Source organism: Nycticebus coucang, chromosome 1 (genome assembly GCF_027406575.1).
Source record: "Nycticebus coucang isolate mNycCou1 chromosome 1, mNycCou1.pri, whole genome shotgun sequence".
NCBI classification, from domain to species: Eukaryota; Metazoa; Chordata; class Mammalia; order Primates; family Lorisidae; genus Nycticebus; species Nycticebus coucang.
In genome coordinates, this window is record NC_069780.1 from 13,289,650 (window position 1) to 13,311,954 (window position 22,305).

The following is a 22,305-nucleotide window of genomic DNA, read 5'->3' on the forward strand; positions in this document are numbered from 1 at the left end:
CTTTCAATTCCAAAGGGAACTAGCAATTGTTCAGTCATTTATTTGTTTTTTTTTGAGACAGGGTCTCACTCTGTCACCCTGGGTTGAGTGCTGTGGTATCGTAATTCACAGCACCCTCAAACTCCTGGGCTCAAGTGATCCTCTTGCCTCAGTCTCCTGAGTAACTGGGACTATAGGCACCCACTATACCACCCGGCTAGTTTTTCTATTTTTTAATCGAGACTGGGTTGAGACAGTGTCTTTCTCTTGCTCAAGTTGGTCTCAAACTTCTGGGCTCAAGCAATCCACCCACCTCGGCCTCCCAGAGTGCTAGGGTTACAGGCATGAGCCACCACTCCTGGCCTGTTCAGTCTTTTTAAAATTACAGCTTTGAACTGGGCTGAGCGTGACTGTTCTCTGCTTAGAAGGCAAACATTTATTTTCACCTCCTACCAGAAGATGATATTAAGCAGTATATCATGTGTACAGGGCACGCCATATGAACATGAGCTGGAGGTCTGTTTGTATAAGGTGCTGGGAGCCTCTGGGGACAGGACTGGTGTTAAGTACGTAGGGCCCAGGCTTCATGAGGCCAATCCCAAAGTGAGGCTCGAGGAAGTTGTTAGAGCAAGGATACTCGAACACGTTTTGCTTTAAACCCATGGATGGGAAAACAAAACAAAATGGTAGGAAGAAGCATCAGGTGGTCACTACACCAGCAGAGCTTGATACAGACCATTCTGCTGAACAGGACACACAGGAGCTGGTGAGCTGAGCTGTGCAGGGCAGCAGTTCTGACATCTGGTAACCTTACGAGTTTATATCCATAGATGCTGTGGTCTGGATTTGAGATTAGCATGCAAGGAATTTATTAGGGCCTGCTGTTGGGATTGCTACCTACCGGGCAGGGACAGAGCAGGAGAAGCCGGGCTGGGTGAGCTTGACCCCCAGGGGAGCTTTGTTCACTGTTGGGGTTTAGAGGCTGGAGTTTAGACTCCTGCACCAGTGAGAAATGAAGATTGACGCTGGGAAGCAGGGGAGACCTTGCTGAAGAGACTGTTTTTAGCCAGCTGAAGGCAGCTCCCAAAGGGCTGAGAGCTGAGGCTGTTCGGGGTGCCCAGCACTGTCTGTGACAATGGCTCTTAGTTTTTGAGGTAGAATGTACTGGTGCTGGGGTATTTCTGATTTGAGGAGACAGATCAGTGCGGAGTATCACAGCAAACTGTAGTAACCCATGCATTTGGGAATAAGGCATTGACTAAAATGAATCAGCCACCTTCTGTTTTAGTGGGCTTCCCGTCTGAGAAGAGCTCACCTTCAGAATTTTCATGTTCTAGTAAATGAGGGACACCCTGTGTACCGCTGCTGCTGCTGCACCGGGCTACATGCTGACAGCAGCAGCGACCCAGCAGCCGCAGCCGCGCTCCTGCAGTGGGCCCATGTGCCAGCACTCTTCTGAGTGCTCCCTTGCCATAACCCCTAGCAGGTAGGTTGTTTTCTTATGCTCACTTTAAAGATGTATGAGGAGTTACAAAAGCTTGTCATAGAGGGCGGCGCCTATGGCTCAAAGGGGTAGGGCACCAGCCCCATATACCAGAGGTGGTGGGTTCAAACCTAGCCCTGGCCAAAAAAACAAACCAACCAAAAAAAACAACAAACCCAAAAAACTGCAAAAATAATACAGTTTGTCACAGGTTACATTGCTCGTTAAGTAGCAGTGCTGTGTTGCAAACTCAGGCATGGGAAAGATTAGAACCAAAGCAAGGTGTTATTTACAAGAGGTGGTCCCTGCCGTCTTCAGAGCTGGTCAGATGAGGTTTTCTGAGCCATGGCAGTGGGCATGACTGTCCATCTCTTTCAACAAGTGAGTGTGCTATAGAGCCGTGTCTGATCTATTTGCGGCTACATCTCCTGTGCTTCCCCCCACCATAGAAGGTGTGGTCCCTGGGAGTCAGAGTCCCTTCCAGGTGTTCAAAAAAGATGCGTTCAGGCTGGGCACGGTGGCTCACACCTATAATCCTAGCACTCTGGGGGGCTGAAGCTGGTGGATTGCTTGAGCTTAGGAGGTCAGAGACCAGCCTGAGCAAAAACAAGTCCCTCATCTCTAAAAATAGCCGGATGTTGTGGTGGGCACCTGTAGTCCCTGCTACTCAGGAGGATTACTTGAGCCCAGGAGTTTGAGGTTGCTGTGAGCTATGATGATGCCACAGCACTCTACCCAGGGTGGCAGAGTGAGACTCTGTCTCAAAAAAATAAATAAATAAATAAAAAGGATGCATTCAATGAAAGATTAAATGAATGTGCTGTAAGGATTATGTTAAGAGTTAAACAGAGTTGAAGCCCTGGACAATTTGCTTATTCTCGCTTTCCTTCAGTTTTTCCATGTACAGAAGGAAGTGATGTCTCAGGGGTGATGTAAGTTTTGGAAATAATCACCCATCTCTCACATGGTTTTGATAGCATTGGCTCTCAACGAATAGGAGCTGTTAGTGTTGCTACGATTATGACAAGTTTTGGTTTACATGCTGCAGGGTAGTAGTTGGTTTAAAAATTGCAAAAACTACATAAATACCTCACTGCTTCAATCAACTTTGGAAGATTTGATGACTATATCTCTAATGTTCTGTCCTAAAAGTATGGAATCCTAGATTTTGACCTTTTTTTTTTCAGGAGAAGAGCTTTGTAACAAAACAATATGTACCAAAGTATAAAATAGAATTTGTAGCTTCCATCCTGCCCCACCTTGTCCCCTTCCAATATTTTCAAGGCACGTCTTGTTTTTATTACCCTTGCATTAACAGATCTACTTCAAGGAGCTTACCATGACCCAGGAAATGGAAGCTGACTAAAGACAGAGGAGGAGAGGGGACAAGCAGACATAAAAGGAATTTTATGTTCTCTTAAGGGAGTCATTAAAGTAGCATAAAATAAAAACCCTAAGGTCTTGTTTAGATAAGACTCAGGGAAGGCTCCCCACAGACAGATGGAAAAAGCGGAGGCTACCTGGTTTGACAATGAATTCCCGAGCAGAGTTATGGTCACGAGGCCTATCTGAGAGTTCAGTTGCATGTGAGGAGAAACCACCTCTGCTATTTTATGCTGAAGGAGGTTTAACACAGGGAATGCATGCAGAAGGACTGGAGGAGCAGGCCCAGGCTGGATATCCAGCAGCTGCCCCTGCAGGACAACCTGAACAGGCCTGGCAAAAGAACTTGGACTGGGTGCAGACAGGAGGTTGGAGAATCAGGAGCTTCCAGGGCCCCCCTGTTGGTTACAGAGTGGTGTTACTTCAGCTGGGAGTCTGGAATCAGGAAATCGCTGCCTTCACTGCTGGCTCGGAAACACAGCACCAAGGCCAAAACCCAGGATTCAGGAGTCAACATTGTTGACTCTGGAGCCATAATCCGCCTTCTAAATCTGTCCCTGCAAAATGAGCGTCTTCCTTCCCATTTAACATAGGCTTGAATTCGAGTCTTGCACAAATGCATCCTCAGATGGGTTAGGGAAACGTGGTTCGTGTCTTTCCAGCTTTTGCTGCTGCAGAAGTCATCCGTGATTTCTACATGATGGGGAATTGGGAGATTGAGCTATTGGGAAGGCCTCAGTTCTTTCTTTTTGTTTCAACTTCTTTGTGTATACATGTGGAGAGAACAGAAGAAGGTCAGTGTTTGTAAGCATAAACCACACAATATTCACTCTGTCTTGATCCTCTGATTAATTTCAGTTACCCATAAGACAGAACCCAAATTATTTGGACTTTAGGAAAGCCCAGCACTTTGGTAATAGAATGTACCCTTAGGGAGAAAAGACAATTTAACTCAAATGTTGAAATATCATTGGAAAATGCAGTCTCTGTCTTTTAAAACTATTTACAAAACCCATACCCATTAAAACCTCATTAAGAAATAAATAACTCACATTATCATGCACAGACAAGCATATTTAATAATGATGAATTTAATGGGGCTGTTTATTTTGTAATACAGTTGGAAAACCATTACTTTTCCTGTGGCCATGGTCAAGTAAGTGCCCAAATTGTTTCTGTTTAGACTCTTTGGTAGCTGGTGAATGCTTGAATCATAAGAAGAGCACTAGAGAGTGGGCCTTTTTGAAGTCTAATTGACTAACACTGGTTGCATTGGCCTGCAACCTCTGTGAGGTCAGAGACCACATCTTTCAGCCACCCCCACCCCTCCCATTCACCACCATGGATGCTGTTTCTCCAGTGCCAGACACAGTGAACTTGCAACAAGTATTTGTTGGCTGTTTTTTTTTTTTTTTTTTGTAGAGATAGAGTCTCACTTTATGGCCCTCTGTAGAGTGCTGTGGCCTCACACAGCTCACAGCAACCTCCAACTCCTGGGCTTAGGGAATTCTCTTGCCTCAGCCTCCCGAGTAGCTGGGACTACAGGCGCCCGCCACAACGCCCGGCTATTTTTTGGTTGCAGTTTGGCCGGGGTCGGGTTTGAACCCGCCACCCTCGGTATATGGGGCCGGTGCCTTACCGACTGAGGCACAGGCGCTGCCCTGTTGGCTGTTTTTAAATAAATGATGGAATGCATGAATGAATCATTGCCAAATTAATCACATCTTTATTTTTAATGGTGGCAAAACCATGGAAAATATAATAGGGTTTTTCTTGTTTGTAGAAAAGCATTTTAGAATTTTTAATAAAGGAATATCTATGAAAACAGTTTCTAGATATCACGGGCAATTATTTTCCCCCTCAGGGTTTCATCCCAGACCGGATTCTGATCTTAAGTGAGATTTGCATTGTGATTTTTCTTTTTCTTTTGAGACAGTTTCACTCTGTCACCCTGGATTGAGTGCTGTGGTGTCATAGCTCACAGTAACTGCAAACTCTTGGGCTCCAGTGATCCTCCTGCCTCAGCTTCCCGAGTAGCCTGAACTACAGGCACCTGCCCTAGTGCCTGGCTAGTTTTTTTATTAGTAGTAGAAACAGGATCTTGTTCTTGCTCAGGCTGGTTTCGAACTCCTGAGCTCAAGTGATCTACCTGTGTCAGCTTCCCAGCGTGCTAGGATTACAGGCGCCATCACATTGGGATTATAACTTGTGCTTCTCATTCTCTGGAAGAGGTTGCTGTGGCTAGAGCAGGAGGGCACATTCTTCCAGTAGTGTCCTTATCTGAGGCTTCTCTTGAAGTGCTCAGCACATTTCTCCTGCTTTCCCAGAGTTGCTCATTCAGCCCAGAATGGCTATTTCCTCAGCATTTCTCACCCCTCCTGAACCCTGATCAATGCTGTCCTTTTTGACCTTTGCAAAGAGCAGTGGGCAAAGCAAAATTTTCCTCTGCAAGTTATAAACTGCAAATTATTTTTCCCAGTGAGCTTGCAATGAATGACCCAGAACACTATTTCATGATAGGAATTTCCAGACAGCATTATAATTATAAAGTCAAATATTTTTCCTTTGTATGAGACTTCTGAGGAGCAAAGATATGAGTTCCAAGCAATCCTCTCTCATCATGATGGATAAGGAACGTGGTAACCTACTAGGTAAAAGGATCAGGGCTTATTTTATCACTTACACATTCCGAAATTATTTTTGAGCACTTGCTGTATCCCAAGAGCTGTTTCAGTTGCCAGAAGTACAGCAGAGAATGAAAAAGATAAAATTTCTGCCCTCACAGGACTGGCCCTCTGGTAGGAAGAGGTATGAAACAATACATCCGTGCCTAATAATTATGATGTCAGGTTTTAGTCACTGGAATGAAGAAAATAAAACAAGATAAGGATGACAGTAAGCAGAAAATGATGTGAAGGGGAGAGCATTACAGGCGGGAGGAGTGACTGGAAGGCCGTGGTACCCACACGAGCCTCTTAAAACCAGAGCATGTGGTTGGGGGTCGGGCTGTGAAAGGCCTTGTTAGGCTATGAGAAAGAGTTTGGATTTTGGGAGGTGTTATGGGAAGCCAATAGAGCACTAAATGCAAAGGATCAACAGGGTCAATTTATATTTTGAAAGGATTTCTCTGCTGAAAAATAGAATCAGGTGGGGTAAGGTAGAAGCGAGTCACATCTGGGCCCGGGGCAGTTGTGTGGGTGGCCTGGAAGAGAACCTGAGGGTGTCAAGAAGTGGTCACAGAACTGCACTAAATACAATTTGGGTTTATATTAAGAACAGTGACAATCTGATTTTTATTCCTGCTGGGCTGTGGAAAAGGGCTCAGGTGGCAAGTAGAGCAATTCCGTTTACTAGTAGAAAGAAGGGGGTAGTAAGAATGGAATCTGGATTGGGTAGACAAAGTAAAATATCTCTGAGGTATTTTAGGAAGAAAGGAAGAATTGAGGGGTGTCCAACCTGTGGTCTGTGGGCCACATGCTGATTTTGTGAGGACTTACTTTATTTGGTTATCTGTGTTGTCGGATATCATCAAAAGTATGCACAGACCTTTGTTCCTTTTCTTTTCTTTTGCTAATCACCTTTCATTAGTGTCCGTATACTTATTGCCGCTCAAGACAACTCTTCTTCTTCCCATGTGTAGCAGAGGAAAGAAAAAAAGGTTAAACACTCGTGAAGGAAGAAAAATGTTCTAAATAAAAGTAATCTTATATTCTTTAGTGTTGAAAAAAATAGTAGCAATCACATGACATGTTTCTTTTTGTAACAGACTATTTTTTAGAGCAGTTTTAGGTTCACAGTAAAATGGAGAGGAAGGTACAGATAGTTCCCGTAGACCCTCCTGCACACACACAGCCCCCCGTTATCCACGTCTCCAACCAGTGGCACATTTGTTGTGGCTGATGGACCTACACTGACACATCATTATTATCCAAAGTCCAGAGTTTACAACTTGGCGTTGAGATCCTATGTCATGAAATTTTCTGCTCACCTGGGCTCCTTCCTTTAGCATCCTTTTCAGTTAAGGCCTTAAACATGAGATTAGGTTTCTTAACGTACATTATCAGAACTTTGTGAAGGACGAAAGTGAAGAACGGGTTCACACATGCATCTAGGAAAGTCAGAAAGATAGAAAACATCCAAATAATTTATCGAAGAACTACCTAGCTTCAAAAATAGAAAAAATTCTAGAGAAAGTGGAGGTTTCAAGGACAAATACCTATGGAAAGGTTCACAGAAATAAGGTCAGAATTACTAAAGCAGGAAATGAGATGCAACTTCCAAAGGCAAAATAGAACGTTCTTTTTTTTTTTACTCTATTAGGAGCAAGAAAAGACCAGAGCAGAGTGTTGTCCTTTAATTAGATAGGAAAGAAAGAGAGTTTCTGATGACATCAAAAGGCCATAGGGCATTCAATGTCTTTTTATAAAACCTTTCTGCATGACAAGTGAATGGGAATCTGGAAATAGGCAATGCATGCTTTAGGAGAAGGAAAAGAGAAAAAGACTCAGAGGGAGATAATTCAAATAAGTCAGCTTGGTATCTAAATGTGCAGGCCCTGAAGATTTGCATTCAAGGGTACTAAAAGAATTGGCTAGAGTATTGTGGACCATAAATTGAATATGAGTCAGCAGTTTGTAATGCTATTATTTAAAAAAGGAAACATGATTGAGAGATGTATTAAATAATGGTTTGAATGCAAATCTTCAGGTTGGCATTGATCAACCAATGCCTAGAATATAATTACCAATTCTGGTCACTGTGTACTAAAAGAGGTGAGTAGGTTCAAGGGAAGAACCACAAAATGATGAATGGAACAAAAAATAAGGGAGGAAGTTCAGTGGCTGAGATGAAAAGTTAAATTGTCCATTTCTACACCGTCTTGGGTAAGAATGCCAACTTCCAGATCGCACTGACTCAAAACACCCAGGCTTTGCATGTTGAATGATGTCTGTCTATACCTTCAGGTTGATGAAGTGGGCCTGTGCACTTTAGAGAAGAGACGGCCAAGGTGTTAGGATTCTTGTGAAATCCATGCTGGTTAATTGTTCTTTGTATTTTCCAGAGAGGAGCAGGAGGGAATTGATATTATTGGTATTAAGAAAGACCAAAAAAGAACTAAACTAATAGTAATTAACAAGAGCCGAGGGCTGACTTTCTCGTAAATCCTTAGCACAGTCATCCAGGCCCCTCGTGTACACAGTTTTCCTGTGTTGTTGTAGACCCCTCTTATCTTGACTTGTTGAAAAAGCAATGTGCTCACAAGAGTCAGTGATGAACAGGTGCCCATTTCAGTGACAATTCTGGTATGATGCCAAAATTGCTAAATCGGCAAGCTTTGTTCCCTTTGCTTCCCAATTACCCATTGTCTCCTTTTTTCATGGGCACACTGCAGAACACCTCTTTCTCATCTCATCTCTGCCTCTTGCTGGAGGTTTGGGTCCTTTCTCCCAGTTCACTTTATCTCTCCCTGAGCTGCTTTCTCTGTGACAGCCTTAGGCCGCGGGCTTCTCCTTCCTCACGTACCTGTCAAAACTTGCCCCTCCTGTCCCATTACCTAGATGGGGTCTCACTCTGGCTCAAGCTGGTCTCAAACTCCTGGCCTCAAGCAGTCCTTCTGTCCTGGCCTCCCAGAGTGCTAGGATTATAGGCATGAGCCACTGTGCCTGCCAACTAGTGTATTTTTAATCTCCTAAAAGTGCTAATCTCCATTTTTAATAAAGTGAGTGTAGGCTTCAGGCTCAAACCTTGGGGGCTAGAATTATTTCTTAAACTTCTTGTTTTTTTTTTTTTTTTTTTTTTGCATTGAAGTATAATATATACACTAGAAGGAGGTTTAAATTTAGAACATCCATTTTGATTAATTATATTGCCTAGAATTTACATTTATTTCTTTATTCTCATTGCTCTTATTTACATAGGTCCCTTTATTTATGCCAGTGATACTGGTTTCTAGGGCAATGTTAAAAAAAGTTTTCTTTTAAAACGAAATTTATTAAGTAAAAAAATAAGTGACTTAAAGAGAAAAAGAGAAAACTTCATTTCACAGATTCTACAGATCACATCCCCCCCATATTTAAACCTCTCTGGAATTTTGATATATCCCACAACTGATGTCATCTCAAGATGCCCATAAACTAGGTCATGCAGTGTGCTTAGATTGGCGTGAAATTTTCAGCTGATGCTTGTGGTTAAATCAAGAAAGGTGAACATCTGAGTATTTTAGTTTCAATAAAATATGATAAGTAAATACTACTACAGGTTATACTCTTACACGGGAAAAAAATGAGGGTGGGATGTGCAAATACCTGAAGTTTGAGAAACAGTAGCTTAGTGACCTACTCTTTCCCTCTGATGCCTTTGGATTCTAATAGGGGCTCTTAGAGCTGCAATGTTATGATGCCAAAGAGTGGTGGGTGGTAGGAGTTTCAGTCCTGTGGCCAGGTTGTGGGGGTGTTGCGATATCCTGGGGGCAAGTGAAATTTATTTTGCATCCCCTCAGTGTTCCTTGCTTATCAACCTTATGTCTGTCCCTGAGGCTTGCCTGGCCCTTTGTGACATAAGTGTTATCCTCACTCAGAAATTTTCAAGCATCATGTATCAGGCTGCACGAAGGTTTATGAACTGCAAGGAAACCAGCTTTCAGCTGCAGGTCACTGTTACAGTAGGTTATAGACCAATACCCCTGAATATCAGATATTTTTTCTTAGACTTGCCCTAGACCTTGAAGACCCAACAGGATGCCTTTTGCCAAGAAGCCTCCAGAGACATATTTTTTAATTCGAAGGCTCCAGTGTGGCTGTGCTGTGTGGCCTGAGCAGCTAGGGGCCAGCAGCAGCCCGCTCTGCTGCCCCATCTTCTCTGCGGCTCTGGGGCCAATTGCTTGCATTTGTATGGCACACTATTTGCATAGTCTAACAAGATGGGCTATAATTGGCCTTCATTGATTTTGTTTTCATTGAGCTAAAATAGAGTCAGAGCTTCTTAGGCTTGAAGAACTGATTGATTTGTGGTAGAATTCAGGACTATTCACTTGAAGAAATAATTAATTATGTTCTTATTTAGTAATCATCAGGGTTCAGCCTGTTTCTTAGCAGAAGAGTGTGCTCAGCAGAATTGGACCTCGCCAAGGCAGGGATGCTTAAAATAGGTACTTTAGCCAGGCAAATGAATACTACATGTAATACTTATTTTTTCAAAGAAATCTTTATGTAGATTGAAGACAACCAATTTTTATGTGTATAGAGAGAACAAGAGACAGGCACTATAGATCTCTTTTTCTTCATCTTCCTCCTCACATAAACGTATTGTCCACCTATTTCTCTCTCTCTCCATGCATTCATCCATCCTTTACTCTCTCCTGCATCCTTGAATCCATCCATCCATCTTCTAATATTTTCTCAGTTAGTGTTCCCTTCTCTCCACAATCACAACAGCATCTGCAACTTTGAGGCTTTGGGTTTTAACAAATAAACACATGAATAAGTTTCACATCTCATGTGTTAATTGTCCCAGTGAATGATAACTTCCACCTTTGTCTTCCACTTCTCAGATATGGGAGTTGGTCCAGATTGGTCCCAGTACTAGAGGAATAAACAAGGGAATTTCAGCCTGGCCTGATTACTTTGAAAGTTGATGTGAAGGGAGAAATGTACCTTGATATATCACCTAACCTCAATAGCCAACATCACAAGCCCCAAAGTTGCAAATGCTGGTGTGATTGTGGAGAAAAGGGAACACTTTTGTACTGCTAGTGGGACTGCAAAGTAATACAGCTTCTTTTGAAAGAAGTATAGAGAATCCTTAAAAAGCTAAAAGTAGACCTTCCATTTGATCCCATGATCCCATTACTAGATATTTACCCAGAAGAAAAAAAAATCATTTTACCATAAGGACATTTGCCTTAGAATGTTTATCACAGCTCAATTCAAAATTGCCAAGATGTGGAATCAACCCAAGTGCCCATTAACTCATGAAGGGATTAATAAGCTTGGTATAAGTACTATCCAGCCTTTAAAAGATGGAGACTTTATACTTTTGTATTAACCTGAATGGAGTTGAAGAACATTCTCTTTAGTAAAGTATCACTAGAATGGAAAAACAAGTATCCAATGTATTCAATACTAATATGAAACCAGTAGATGAACAACTACATGCCCATGTAAGAGAAAAACACAATTAAATTCAAGTGGGAGGAAAGGAGGAGAGAGTGGAAGAGGGGAGGAGAGAGGGGAATTGGTATGCTTTCACTTAATAGGCATAATGTAAGGGTATGTGACATACTTCCTGGGTGAAGGGCACTTGGACTTTACCTAAAAAATGCAAACAATGTAACCTAATCATTTGTATCCTAATATTAATCTGAAGTAAAAATAAAAAAGAAAGTAGAGGTGTTCCAAGGCCATCCTGCATAGATAGAATAGCTTAGAATTTTGAACTATGATTCAGATCATTCTAAATGGTTTAGTACCATGTAAAGATCTCTCCCTTTACAATTTTTTTCAAATTATTGTGTACAATTTTTGGATATTCATTTCCTATTAGAATGAATTCTATCTAAATTGAAGCTTTATATCTTCTGTTTTTCTATGCCCAAAATATCTTTTATTCTGCATTATACAAAATCGAAACTCCAAAGAAGTTAACTGTTTACAAGATCTACTGTTATGGTTTTAAATGATATAATTACATAATAGCTTTCTTTAAATCTGAGTTCACTCTTATTTGTCAGTATAATATCATTTGCTTTAACTTTACTGACTGTAATCATCAGGTTATAAGAACAAACAATTACAACAACCACAGAATTTGGATGTCTGATAATACCTAGATGCTGGGCAGCATCCAATTAAAATGAGTATGGTGCCCTGTATAGCCAAGGCAATTATTGGTAATAAAAACAAAGCCAGGGAGCATCACCCTATCAGACTTTAGGCTGTATTACAGGGGTATAGTGATCAAAACAGCATGGTATTGGCACAAAAATAGAGACATAGACATTTGAAACTGAATAGAAAACCATGTGATGAAACTGACATCTTATAGCCACCTGATCTTTGATAAAACAAACAAGAACATACACTGGGGAAAAGAATCCCCATTCAGTAAATGGTGCTGGGAGAACTGGATAACCATATGTAAAAGACTGAAACTGGACGAGCACCTTTCGCCACATAACAAAAATTGATTCAAGATGGATAGAAGATTTAAATCTAAGGCATGAAAAAATAAAAATCCTTGAAGCAAGTGTGGGAAAAATACTTGAAGATATTGGCCTGAGGAAAGATTTTATGGAGATTTCTGTGGCAATTGCAACAGCAACAAAAATAAACAAATGGGACTTGATTAAACTGAAAAGCTTCTCTATAGCTAAGGAGAAAACAACCAAATCAAATAGACAACCTTTAGAATGGGAGAAGATACTTGCATATTATGAATTGGACAAAAGCTTGATAACTAGGATCTATAGTGAACTCAAATTAATCAACAAAAAAAGACCCAACAATCCCAAATATCACTGGGCAAGAGACATGAATAGAACTTTCTCTAAAGAAGACAGATGAATGGCTAACAAACATGAAAAAATGCTCATTGTCCCTAATCATCAGAGAATTGCAAATCAAAACCACCCTGAGATATCACCCAACTCCAGTGAGAATGGCAAAGTCTCAAAACTGCAGATGCTGGCATAGATGTGGAGACAAGGAAACTTTTACACTGCTGGTGGGACAGCAAACTAATACAATATTTTTGGAAGGAAATATGGCAGATCCTCAAAGAACTCAAATTAGACCTCCATTTGATCCTGCAATCCCATTACTAGGCATCTGCCCAGAAGAAAGCAAATAACTTTATCATAAGGATATTTGCACTACATTGTTTATTGCAGCTCAATTTATAATCACCAACATGTGGAAACAGCTCACCAACCCAGAAATGGATTAACAAGCTGTGATATATGTATACCATGGAATACTATTCAGCCATTAAAAAGATAGTGACTTTACATCTTTTGTATTAGCCTGGATGGAGGTGGAACACTTTCTTCTTAGTAAAGCATCATAAGAATGGAGAAGAAAGAATTCAATGTACTCAATTCTAATATGAAGGCAGTAAAATGATCTAATGAAAGGTGGGGGGTAGGGGAATGAGGGAGTGGGGAGAGTGGAAAAGAAAGGGCATGGGGGGGCATGGTGTATGTCACACCTTCTTAGGGGCTAGACACAATTGTAAGAGGGACTTTACCTAACAAAAAAATAAAATGAGTATAGCTTTCACCCATTAAAGAAAATACTTTGTTCAAAGCTCTAAAAACAAACTTGAAGAGATATGTTGGGTATGAACTGCAGCAAACAGTCTGGGTTATTCTTGCTGGAAGCTGAAGTCAAAGTATACCATCCATCAAACATCCATCCTGGGTGGCACTTCCAAAGTTGTTCAGAGTCTACCAGACCAAACCTTTGTTGCCTTCTCTTTGCTTTTCTCCTTTCTTTCCTCTCTTTTTGACTTAACCCTTTTTCTTTGCCTCTGGTTCATCTATACTGGGTACTGTCCATGCTGGTCAGGAATACTCTTCTTGTTTCTTTTAATGTCAGTCTCCATTTTCATGTCATCTTTTTCATCTTTTACCCACACTGCATTTTCTCTTGGTCATGTTTGGGGACTACCACAGTTGCTACTTCTTGAACGTCTTTCATTAGAACATCACCATCTACTCTGAGAATACTTTAAAGTCTGCTGACTCTTTTGGGTCATTCTTTTTTCCCTGTTCAGCACACATCTTCCTTTTCCATTTACTCTGTAAGTTTTTAGTGATGTTTTACCTGAGGAACTCACAAACGCGCTCGCTGTGGGATCATGCCAACTGGAAGTCCCACAATTTCACCTTCTGGGCAGGGCCGAAACTTTGAAGAACCTTCATCTGAAGAACAAGGTATAGATATAAGTAAATAACCACACTCTCTTTTCATTCAATAGACATTTACTAAGTAGATCACTGTGTAAGGTATTACGGTAAGTATTGTAAGGGATACAAAGATGAATAAAAGACCATCGCTGCTCTGAAGAATCTTACAAGTTAGTAGGAAATAATTGTCACAAATCCACTTGTAAATCAGCTATATTTGGAACTGCATAGACAATATTATATATAGTCCATAGCCTACCTCACAAGAATTTATTGAAGTATTAGATTGAACCATGTAAAATTGCCAATGTTTCACCATTTCTGCCCTATAGAAATGGCAGTTCATATGTTTCAATCTAATTTATGTAAAGAAATGTACCTTACTAGAGTTAAAACCAAGAGTAACTGGTGATCATAAGTTGTAATACTATTGTGTGGAGAAATGTGTCTATAAACCTGTCTTTTTCCTATTGGAGTCCTAGAAATAGAACAAGAGAATCCTTCTTGAATGTTCCCATTTTAGGGGGTAGTTGAAATAGGGGTTTGCCTTGTTGCTGGCCTAGGGCAAGAATCCTCATAAGGCAGATGAAATAGTGGGGGATACAGGGGAAGACAGGAAAGAGGTAAGGAAAGTGGTTCAGTGAGGGAGGCAGGGATCCTGGGAAGGTGTAACTGGTGATGAAGCCCCCTGATTCACTTGTTGTCACCACAACCTCTGATACCTGAACTGCGTTGTGCCTGCTATGATTCGTTTTTTTAAATTATTAAATCATAGCTGTGTACATTAATGCGATCATGGGGCACCATACACTGGTTTTATAGACCATTTGACATATTTTCATCACACTGGTTAACATAGCCTTCCTGGCATTTTCTTAGTTATTGTGTTAAGACATTTACATTCTACATTTACTAAGTTTCACATGTACCCTTGTAAGATGCACTGTAGGTGTAATCCCACCAATGCCTGCTATGATTCATACCAGCAAAATGAATGCCCATGCCCTGCCTCTTAAGTTCCACAAAGGTAGTAACAGAGCCTCTGCTAATGCAGCCAAGGAAAAATCAAATCCAAGAGAACTATGATGATACAGTTCACAGGAAGGGGGCTGCATCCTGATTAGGATATAACGTGATTGGCTGTCATCTTCCACTTAGCCCTGCTGAGAATGGGAGTGGGCTAAAGTTCTCATTTTCTCTTGGGGCAGGTGGGAGTTGAGGGGAGGGGCAAAGCCAGTCGGGGAAGCCAGGTCAACCCATCTGAGAAGCCAGGAGGCACAAGGGAGGTTTCCTGAATACTCAGTATTCTCTCCAACCCAATCTCTCTGGAAAGGGCTGACAAAGATGGATACCAATAACTTGGGAAATTCGTGCAATTATTAACACTGTCTGGGAAGTATCTTTGAGGCTAAATCCGGAATAATAATTGCCACTGTGGACTCTAACCTGAGTTTGGACAGAATAAATTTTAGTTGTGCAGCTGGGAGCTCAGAACTTCTGGCCGGCTAGCTGTGTGGTCTTGCTCTAACTGCTGCGGTGATCTCATGATGACATCAGCCTCCGTTTTTTGGTGATAGAAAATCTTGGACTAATTTAGCACTTGGTGGGGCATTTTGCTGAATCTCCCTGATGGGTTTTTCTGCAGAAAGAGTGGAGATGGCACAGAAGGCAGGAGCACAGCCCTCACCTCAGCCTCTCTTTCGGATATTGCACAAGTTCATTGGATGGTTCAAAGCTAGATCACATCTAAAACTCCATTTCTTTGTCAAAACTGTGCTTTTTTTTAGCTTTTCAGGCTGGAATGAATGTTGCCTCTCCATTGTACCTACCACAGAGTGATTTCAATTGATAAGGATTATTAATCCTAACAACCTCTTACCTAGGACTGTGACCCTTGTCAGTCCTTTCACTTCTCATTTCCAATAAAAAAAGGCAGGAAGGATGGCAGCTGCCCGTGGGTTCAGATACATGCCCAAATCCTGACGATTCATTTGTACCTCAGAGGAAAACCTAGACTCAGTGAATCTTCTAAACATTTTCCCTTCCAGGCAACATAAGATGGTGATTCTGGGGAGTGGTGTGGGAAGGGAACAGGGCTGGGCGTGCAGCCTGGGGCTCCAGTGCAGGGCAGAGGAAGTGGGGAGAGGCCTGTGGAGTTAGATCTCCCTTTTCTCTCTCCTCCTTGACACATCGGTCTTTAATTGGTCCTGAGCTGATTATGTGAAGAGAAGGATTCAGGCTGGGGATGGGGCTGGGCCTGAATTTGTTTCCTATTTATTACGCAGCATTGAAAAAATTTGAAAATTTTTCACTAGGATAAAAATTCTAAGTAGAATAAGGGTAACCAGTGAGGATGACACCTCAGCCATGCTGTCTCAGCTGGAGGGCCTCTCTTTGCCTTTCCACAGCGCTTATCTGTTTCTGTTTATCCCTTAGTTCTGTATCACCTGGAGACAAATCTTTTTGCCTTCTTTACTTTTTGACCATGGCTTCTTTTTTGGTAACTGATTATTTTACAAGAATGAAAAATAAAAGTTTTCTTTATTTTCCCCTAGCGATTCTTGGTCACTGCGCCTCATCACATCTACTTCCCACTAGATTCTTTGGGTTATGTTGAAGAACCCAGGGCATAATTAATATAAGCCAAATGGTGCTTCCTGAGTCCTTTCTTCAATTTAGAATCATGGGAATCTGGAATGTTAACTGATCCTTAGGACAAATTTATTCTATAAGTCCTTCAGATGAAGTATGGTCTCTTCAAGGTATGGGTAAATTTATAAAAATTGGGGGCATGCCAAGGACACACAGATGTAGCTTGCAGAGTCTCATCTTGCAGGAAGCTTTCCCCATCCTCCTCTCTCAGGTAGAGGGATGCTCTGTAATCTGCTCCCTGCTCCCCACTGAGCCCTGTACATTTTTCTTTTGGGTATTTGTCACATGTTGCTGGTCTTACTGTCTTATTGTTCTGTCTCCCCTCCACTGTCCTGAAAGCTCCTTAAGAACAAGGGTCTTGTTGATGTTTGTTAGATATAGAATGTCTAACAAAATTCTTGCACATAGTAGGTGCTTACAAAATGATTTTTGAATGATTGAATAAAAGGTAGCCCTGTTAGGGAGATATTACAAAGAATGTAGTTGTTGTTTTAAACGCAAATTATGCATGCTCATCATAAAATTCTAGCAAAACAAAAAAAGGCAAAATAAAAGCAGTAGACAGTCACAAATTCCATCATCCAGAAATAACCAAGGGTAAAGCTGGTTATGTCCACATTCTGGATTTCAGAAAACAAGTGATACTGACTGACTTGGTAACAATGTCTAGATTAAGTGGAAGAAAAATTGTAGACATTTCCGACTCAAGGATACTTTAGATATTTAGGCAAAATATTATATAAAACTCTCGGATTTTTTATAATAGAAACTCCTGCTGAGAAAAATCAGTGCATGGTCCAAAAATAAAGATAACATATTGTTCTTAGATATTGAAATTTCTCATATCGTAGCTTGTATTGGTCATCAGGTGTTTGAGTCATTTCTTAATATTGAAGAAGTAAGAAGTTAAAAAAATTGATTTACTCTTAAAAAAATGCTAAGCATCTTTCGTGTAAGGAGGAATATCAGCAGAGAGCTATAAAGGATGACAATTTTGTCTTTATCTTCATTTGGTCATTTATTCAACTCAACTTATACTGAATATCTTCTACATTCCAGAAATTGTTGTAAGTGATATATTTGCAAATAAATTTGCACTCTTTAAAATATTTTTTTTCTTGGCTGGGCACCCATAGCACAGTGGTTATGGTGCCAGCCACATACACCAAGGGCGGCGGGTTTGAACCCGGCCCAGGCCAGCTAAACAACTGCAACAAAAAAATAGCTGGGCGTTGTGGTGGGCGCCTGTGGTCCCAGCTACCTGGGAGGCTGAAGCAAGAGAATTGCTTAAGCCCAAGAGTTTGAGGTTGCTGTGAGCTGTGACAGCATGGCATTCTACTGAGGGTGACATAGCGAGACTCTGTCTCAAAAAAAAAAATATGTATATATATGTATACAGATACATATATAAATAAATCATATATATGTATATTTTTCTCTCATTCTAAAACCCATAGGAAGTCTACATTATTTTGCTTTGGAGTATTTTATTGAGAAGAGATATTATAAATGAGATGACCAGATAGCCCATACTGATAGGAACGAGGACCAGGTAACAGCAGATTCAACCAGTTTCTTAGTATTTGTCACATGCCCAACATGGAATTCGACACTTTGCATATACCACCTCTAAAAATTTTGCAGAACATCCCTGCAAGGTAGGTATGATTATTTTACCCAATTTACCATTAAAGCTAGTGGTAAATAAATAGCATGCACCTCTGGGATTGAATCCTAGTTCTATCATTTATTGCTTGACTGAGTTACTGCAAAGAGGTTTCCAACTTCTCTCTTTCTCGGGCTCCTTCATTAGGCTATAGTATTGCCTTATAGAATTAGGGGTAAGATTAGATGAACCAAGCGTGTGAAATACGCAGAGTAGCATCGGACCCATAGTGAGCACTAAGCAAATATGAGCTATTTTTTATCCACGATTAAGCTATTTTCAGGCAGTACTTGCTATCTCTGTGACCTTGTGCAAATTATTAGCATGTCTGGATATATAGCATCATATTTACAAAATATTATAGGCTAAAAAGAGCATAGCCAGTCTGAAATTAGACAGTAATGTAAGTACAGAGGATTAGGACTAAGATATTATTATGTAGTATATATTCACAGTTAATTCCATTTCCAATTTTTTTTGAAAATTCTATCAAAATATTTTAGCAAAGGAGACAAATGCTAAAAGACTCACTCAGTTGTTTTTATCATCTTAAGTCATCCAAGCTTCTTTTTGCTGAAGTCTAAAGAAATGGAATTCTAGGCTTGGCACCCATAGTTCACTGGTTAGGGTGCTGGCCACCTACACCAGGGCTGGTGGGTTCAAACCCAGCCCAGGCATGCTAAACAACAATGAAAACTGCAACAAAAAAATAACTGGGCATTGTGGCAGGCACCTGTAGTTCCAGCTAATTGGGAGGTTGAGGCAAGAGAATCGCTTAAGCCCAAGAGTTTGAGGTTGCTGTGAGCTATGACACCATGGCACTCTACTGAGGGTGACATAGTGAGACTCTGTCTCAAAAAAAAAAAAAAAAAGAAATGGAATTGTAGTCTTATCTGTTAATGTCTAATACATGTTCTAAATTTTGATCAAGAAGTAAGAAAGGCTTTATGAGTTGATAAGATATGCAATAACTGTTCTTTATAAGAGACTTAAGTTGACAGTTCCTTGTGTTGATACATACTGGGGATGCACTATAACAACAACCTGTGTCTGACAGTGAGCCCACTTTTCAAATAGCTTCCATTCCTTTACAACAATCTATTAAAGCACGTAGGGCATGGATCCCCACTTTACAGGTAAGAAAACTGGGTCTCCTCAAGTGTGAGCACCTATCTAAAGTTATTTAAGAAATTGATGTTAGAATTCTTTACCTAGCTCATAATCCATAACATCATATATATCATTGTTTAGGACAAGAGTGACAATTTTGGGGCTTTGTTTTAATTGTACAAAATTAGTATATAATTTAACTTACTTCTCCCTATAATCTTATATGGTAGATTATGCCTCCATTTTACAGATGAGAAACTGAGCCCCAAATTTGCAACACTGCAGGGCAGTTAGTACAGATTCCATAGGTTAAGGGTGTGGTACCTAACAAAGCTGCCCTCACTTCAGATGACAGCTGCAAGTTGGGGGTTCTCCAGGTCAACCGTACTTCTGATCAACTAGCTACAAATCTGGGAATTTCTATGACCCTTTTAGGATTGATAATTCACAAGAACAACTCACAGAACTCAGGGCAGCCCTGTGCTTATGACTATAGTTTGATTGTAAAGGATAGACATAGGCATCCTGAACACAGAGTTCCATGTCCTTCACATGTGGAATTATCACTCTCCTAGCACAGTGATGTGTTCACCAACCAGAAAGCTCAAACAGGCTTCAGTGTCCAGAGTTTTTATTTGATTTCATTGATTCAACTACATAGTTGAACTCAATGTCTTCTCTTCCTTTCTCTTCCCAGAGAGTGGGCTGATGTCACCTGAATCAAAGCCCCAACCCTCTAGACACATGGTTGGTGTTTCTGGCATGATCAGCCCCCACCCTGAGTCCATTTATCCATTTATCCTTTCTTTAGCATAAACTCAGTGTAGTACAAAGACCCACCGGCAGTAACAAAGCTACTCCTATCACTTGGGACAATTCCAAGTTTAAGAGCTCTATCCTAGGAACCTAGAACAAAGACAAATTCTTTATAACATATAAATACATTAAGTAGGACAAGAACCAGTAAATGTTTGTTAAATGAATGCATGGAGGGACAAATGAAAAATGACATTAATTTCATAGATATTCAGAGGGATTTGAGCCAGGTCATCTAAGATCTTTCTAGGGTAAGATCTCTGAAGCCTCTGCAGGTTTTATCCTATGAAGGGTCCTGAATCTTCCAGTCCACATTCACATGCTTACAGGTGTCATATATCTTGGAGTCAGGGTCTTAGTAGGCCTTTAAGCTGGGTGTGGTAGGGAGGGTGATGGTGCTGTTTCTCCAGAACGCCTTATACCTTGCATGTGCCAATGCCACACCACAAGATATTCATTTAACAAATATTTAATGAACACCCACCATTCCTAGGCACTGTTCTAGGTGCTGGGGATACAGTGGTGAACATGGTAGACAAAAATCCTCACCTTTTTGGAGCTTTCATTCTAGTAGGGAGAAACACACAATAAACAAACACACAATGATATGCTACTCGGGTGGTGATAAATGCTTTGTAGAAAAATAAATTGAATGTACAGAACCTGTCACCGCTCCTCTTCAGGCTGGGCAGGTGAGGCCGGGACAATCATCCAGCTCTGGGGCAAAGTCTGTAGTTTGTTGTTACTGCCAGATGCCCTTTGGGTTAGAAAAAAATCTGTCCCTGAATGTTTAGTGAGTCTGCTTGGCCTTTTGATTCTGCAGTGATTAAATGCCAGGCTATTGGGAATTAGTTTTATTCTAATTCAAGGTTAAATGTAGAAAAGACCTTCCTCTTCTCCATCTATCAAAATTCAAATATGGATCTTTTAAAGGTGTCAGCCCCTCTGTGAAGTCTTGACCTCCCCCCAACCCCATTGCATTTAATCCCCCCTTTCTCTGCTTTTATAGCATTTAACTTACAGCTCTGTTGTATTGTGTTTCATTCCATTTTATATGGAATTATCAGCTTGTGGGCTCTGTTTTCCAATAAAATTTGTAGTTTTCTTGGAGGTGGAGAGGCTCTTTTTTCACTCTCTTCCCACTTGTATTGATCTCCTCCCCCCATCCCAAGGAACTTTAGAATGCTTGGTACATAGTAGTTGTTCAATTAATTATTGATTAAAAGAAAGACACCTTGAAACAGGCTTGTCAGGGTTGAAATCTGATTTAAGTATATAAGTTCCTTTTCTGCTTTCTGCTGACTTCCCAGATGAATAGAATTTTCACTAGTTTCCTTAGAACATTAGTTGTGACTATTTCTTAGGAAAAGCATTTGAAAGTTACGACTTTTGAATGAAATAACAACAGACACTGGGAACAATGATATCAATAAAGATATACTTATTTTTTCTTTTCTCTTTTTTTTCTTATTTTTTCGAGATAGAGTCTGACCTTGTCACCTTGGTAGAGTGCTGTGGCATCTTAGCTCACAGCAACCTCAAACTCTTGGGCTCAAGCAATTCTCTTGTCTCAGCCTCCCAAGTAGCTGGGACTACCGGTGCCCGCCACAATGCCCAGTTATTTTTAGAGACAGGGTCTTGCTCTTGCTCAAGCTGGTCTCGAACTCCTGAGCTCAGGCAATTCACCCTCCTCGGCCTCCCAGAGTGCTAGGATTATAAGCATGAGTCACCGTGCCTGGCCTATTTTTTCTTTTCTCATTGCAAGGAATATATATTGTAGAATGCTGAGAAAATATAAATCACACAAAGAAAATATTATATTATTCATTCAAAAGCTATCTGTTGAGTTGTTACTGTTCTCTAGGAACATGTGAATCATTGGAAATACCCCAGTAAATAAGATAGGTCCAGCTCTGTTTTCTCAAAAGACAGAAATTAAACAGATAATTGCAATCTACACAGTTAATGGACTACAATTTCCATAATTTATGAAGATAGTTAATGCTAACCTTTTATTATATATTTATCCCATCTATTCATCAAAGCAATACATTCATAACATTTAAAAAGAGATAATACTGCAATACTGTTTTCTAACCTGCCCTTGTCAACTAAATGTATGGTGAATATGTCCTATCTTTTAACATTATTCTGCAATATCATTTTAGCTAGCCAATAATATTTTGTTTTAATGATGTTCCAGACTTAAAAATTTTTATATATTGATTACTTATTTAGAAAAATGACCTGCAATTGTAATTTTTCTATCAAAGGGCTTACAAAATGTAAAGCTTTTGATAGGTATGGCTAAGT

General features: G+C 40.5%; 1 pseudogene; it reads right to left on the reverse strand.

The window, feature by feature from the left end:
- Nucleotides 1-13,279: 13,279 nt before the first annotated feature.
- On the reverse strand, nucleotides 13,280-13,661 carry LOC128590039 (protein LLP homolog; annotated as a pseudogene).
- Between the last annotated feature and the right edge of the window lie 8,644 nt (nucleotides 13,662-22,305).